General features: G+C 38.5%; 1 pseudogene across 1 annotated transcript; it reads right to left on the bottom strand.

Annotated features, from left to right (window-relative positions):
- Positions 1-3,817: 3,817 nt before the first annotated feature.
- LOC308533171 (ferritin light chain-like) lies at positions 3,818-4,339 on the bottom strand (annotated as a pseudogene). Its single transcript has one exon. The product of its transcript is annotated as a ferritin light chain-like (transcript).
- Positions 4,340-4,884: the final 545 nt, after the last annotated feature.

Here is a 4,884-nt window from a genome sequence, read left to right as displayed (position 1 = left end):
TTAGCCCTGTTTTGGATTAAAATCACCAGAAAGCATTGAAAACTAGTTGGACAGTACTAACATCTGCATTGAGTTCCATAGAGAGGTGAGTGTCCAGATAACTTTTTTCTCGTAACCATCAATCTTTCCTGTGGTAGGTGGGCTGGGTAGACATACATTTTTCTGTAATAAACAAAACACAGTTACTGATGAGAGCGTGGTGAAGCCTTTGGTTGTGTTACAGCAAAAAACCAAAAGTTTGAGTACCACTGCCCGAGATGGACTCGTATGATTTTTATTTTGACAGTATCATCCAGCTCCTCACCCTCAATTCAGTCTTTGCTCTTCCACTCTTAGGAACTTGGTACCCAGTTAGAGTAATTCACTCATCCCAGATCCCCAGTTTATCCTCTTTCTCCTTTCTCTAGTGTCTTTTGATCTTCTTTGAAATTTAAAATTTTGGACTAGCTATCTGATTTCATATTTACTTTAGGAATTTAAATTATATTAATAATTTTATATAAGAATGAGTAAAACAGATAAAAATTAAAGTCATAAAATATATAGGAGAGATATTTGTGTTCTCTATCTAGGGAGGCTAAAATGAGAGTAAAAAGAATCAAAACACTGATGGAAATCGATTCAGGTCAGACAGAGCTCAGCAATCAAAGAAAAACTAAGCTTGTAAATTAATAATCAAGAATAAATAAATACATCAGGACAAAAAACTTTTTGTTAACAAAGCACAAAGTACCAAATAAAAGAAAAGGCAGTTACTAATCAGACCAGACTTTTCTTGTAACTATGACTATACCTAAATATTGCCAAATGTAAATAAAAATGGAAAAATCCAGTGAATGATTTTTAATTACTCTTTTCTAAGTGATGCCAAAATGCATATTAATAAATAGCCGAATGATTGACTGAATGTTTTGGTTTTCATCTGTATGTTTGGAATTAGGTAGATAAATACTCAATCTAGAATCATATTAGCAAATTGAGAAGCAAAGCAGCAACTCATTGAAGAAATGATGAAGGATTTTTAGTTTTTGTTTTACACATAAATACCATAGAGAAATTTCCAAATCAAAACGCAATATGTACTTATTAGCATTATTTCTAGCCCTTAATTGTGCTTTTGCTGCACTGATGAATCTTTCTTGAACATTCAATACTACTATCCCACTCCTATTTAAATTATAATATTATGCCCTAGCCAGTTTGGCTCAGTAGATAGAGCGTTGGCCTGCAGACTGAAGGGTTCGGTTCAATTCCAGTCAGGGGGCACGTGCCTGGGTTGCAGACTCGATCCCCAGTTGGGGACGTGCAGGAGGTAGCCAGTCAATGATTCTCTCTCATCATTGATGTTTCTGTCTCTCTCTCCCTCTCCCTTCCTCTCTGATATCAATAAAAATACATTACAAAAATAAAAATAAATGTTATAATATTATAATGCAGCAATTTTCAACTATTTTCCTCTCATGGCACATATAAACTAATTACTAAAATTCTGCAGCACACTAAAAATATATTACATATTTTGCCTATCTGACCAAAAAATAGGAATAATTTTTATTCATTCATACCAGATGGCTATTGTTGTGTTGGCTGTTGTCATTTTTTTAAAATTTGACAATCTAAGGGAAAAGAGGTCAGTGCCCCTGACTAAATAGTCAAGTATTGCATGTTTTAAAGATTCTTAGAGGATATTTTCATGTCCTTGCAACCCAAAACTTTTAGTGTAAATGCTGGGACTTTCAATGTGCCTACTCTTGTCTTCTGTAGCTCAGGAAACTTCCAGTGTTATTCCATAATCACTGATATTTATCTCTTCCTTTTCAAAAACATCATTTACATATTGAATCTCCAGGCTATATCTGAAAAAATCATCTCATTTGTTTTATTTATTTTTTGGGGACATTTTCTCAGAGTTCTGAGAAAGCTTTTCCAGTTTATCCTCCATATTACTGGGTCTAGTTTTTACATTGACCATTCTACTTTTTATTGGCCCACTGATTTTGTATTTCTTCAATTAAATCATCACTTAAAAATAAATTTATACAATTTGTATATGAATGTAGCAGTGTGTTGTAGTTTATATACTTAACAATCTCTACATTTTTTAAATCAAATTTTAAATTTTCAAGCCCTAATTCATCTCAGCCTGCAGCTCACTAGCTCCTTTCCTTTTCAGCTCAGCCCATTGACTTCTCAGGTCTACTTTTACTTATTTGTTGTTAGATAATTCAGTGCAGTACAGAGAGGGGTTGAGTGAAATCAGTTAAATGAATGCAAGTGACAGAAGGAGCTATTTAGAATTAAATGGTACTGTGACAGCTCAGTCTTTACAAAACAACTGAAGAATCCCATGTATTCTGGCTAATGGTTATGATAACTGAGGAGGAAGACAGGAGAAAAATGGCGTTAGAGGCTTTTGAAGAACTCCACAAGAACAGAAAACCATAAAGTAAAAACCTAGACCATGTCTTGGCAATAGAAATGGTGTAGATATGACCAAAATCCCATCTAGAAAAACTCTACAGAGATGGAAACCTGACATTAAGCAGATGGGCAGGCAGAACTTGGAAATTAATGCAAATGTGACATCATTTGTATCATAGATTGTCAGGACGTAGGGTATAGGGGTTGTGCCAGTAATCCTGACACTATAATATATTCTATTAAATTATCCCAAACATTCTTTTCTCTGATGCTTCAGCAACCCTAACATCAAAATTCCCAACCTCCTCACCATGGAGATCAGGGAGGCCTGGAATGGGATTGAGACATTGGCTGTGAACTGCAGCTTCCACCAAAGCCACTATTCCCACTGCTGGTTTGCTTTCTCAATTTTGAAAATGTCTATTTCAGCTTATCTCCATTTCTACGTTTATTACACTTCTATGAGAGAAACTGGACAAATCTGTAAAGTAAACCTCAAAGCTTTTACCTTTCTCTCCCAGTTTATTGCCATTCTCTGTGTTCCTCCTGGAGTAAATATTGTTGAATCTGAGCTAGGAGTTAAAACAACTGGAAAACACTCATAGCCTCTAAAAGTTATTGGCCCTCCCCTTTTGCATCACATTCTTGCTCCTGTTTAGACTCTTTTGTAGCAGTAAGCAAGGGAATGAATCACTTCTCCAGAATGTTCACGCGACGCTGCCCCCTTGTGCAACTTGATAAGGGCCCAAATGGCAGGGATCCAAGAGAAAGAAAAAAGGCTCAAATAGGATTCTTTTAGGGATTTTGTTTCCAAATATATAGAGGAGCCAAAATGCATTTTCACACGGCAGTTTTTTCCCTATTCATTGCCTATGTAAAGGAAAACACTTTGTTTTAAAAAAGGGGAAATCCACCTCTGAAATTATGGAACACTGACACAGCATCATTCATCTTGGCAGAAGTTGATTGAGCAGATGATGTAGATCCACTTAACTTGGACTCAATCAAAGGTTTTGCTATTTTCATTTCACAGGCCAGATGTAGCTCATCATCAGTTGGAATCGATTCCAGAAGAGGTGTTAGAGTCTGTTGGTCCAAGAGAGAATCTGATCCAGGCACCAAAAAGAGCCATGAGGAAAACGGATACTATCTCCACCAGTGGCCCAGCAACTGAGTCCAATATTCAGTTCAGATTAAGCTGGAGGATAACCTAGAAGTAATGCTATTTTATTTTTTGATGCAAAAAAAAGCTTTATTTTTCCCATTTGGCCCAATGCATGGGAGAGGGCTTCAGGTAGTTAAAAGAATGGCTAGGGCCTTTGGGGAGAGGCTCAGGCAAAAGCCAGACACCAAGGAATGCAAAGTGTCCTCAAAGGCTTCAGGGCTCCAAAGGCTCCTAGTCGTGCTTGAGCGTGAGCCTTTGGAAGAGATACTTGCCCAGCTCAGCCTGGGGCCCAGCCAGCCTGCAGAGGTGAGTCAGGTGTAGCCCATCTTCTTGATGAGTTTCACCTCCTCACCCCGGAAGTGGTTCTCTAGGAAGTCACAGAGACGGGGGTGTGCGTGGGTAGAACGGCCTGCAGCTCCAAAAGGGCCTGGTTCAGGTTCCTCTCCAAGGCCAGGGCTGCTTCTATGGTGTCCTGAGTTTTGCCCACTCATCTTGGGGAGGCTTCAGCATGTCCCGGAGAGAATGCAGCCACCCCGCTGGTTTTGCATCTTTAAGAGACGCTCAGCACCCTTTTGCTTCTTCTTGACCAACTGGCAGAAGAAGTGACCACGCATTCCAGAGCCACATCTTCAGGGTCGAAATGGAAGCCCAGAGAGAGAGGTAGGTGTGGGAGGCCCGCAGGTGCAGGTTGGCCAGGCGGTTGATGGCAGCCTCCACCCCAGTGGAATAATGCTGACAAATTTGGGAGCTCATTGTTGTTCGGCAATAAGGAGTTAAGGTAGAAAAGAAATGGTGTGTTGGCTGGTCTCAGAGATGGTTCCAAAGGTGGTGACTGGATAAGTCGCTGGAGAGTGGTCGGAGGCTGGAACACTGTTAAAGCAAGAGATAGATCCGTGACCACCAAGCGCACTGTGAGAAGTGATGCTATTGCACTTATAACTTATTAAATCCCCAGTCCTTGTGAAATCATGTCTCACGTCTACTTCTGTGACTACACTGTTATATCTGAATGGATAGGAAAACTGAATAATTAATAATATATACACTTGGGTTTCTGATACGTAGAAAAAGCCAGAAACCAATTACAAGCTAGGGATGTATTTAATTGGGCTACTTGAGTCATCTGTGTTGACTTGAATCTGACTACCGAATAAATGCTTTATAATTTATCATAGCTCCTATAATTCAAATGAAAACAAATTCTTAATTTATTGAATAGAATACAATGAATCAATGTTACCTGATTCAAATAAATTTAAAAGAAGTTTAGAATCTTTATTTTAATCTTGTTACATATT

Source organism: Myotis nattereri, assembly GCF_964212035.1.
Source record: "Myotis nattereri genome assembly, chromosome: 17".
Lineage (NCBI taxonomy): Eukaryota > Metazoa > Chordata > Mammalia > Chiroptera > Vespertilionidae > Myotis > Myotis nattereri.
The sequence above is the reverse complement of the archived record's forward strand: the minus strand, read 5'-3'. Positions and strand labels throughout refer to the sequence as shown.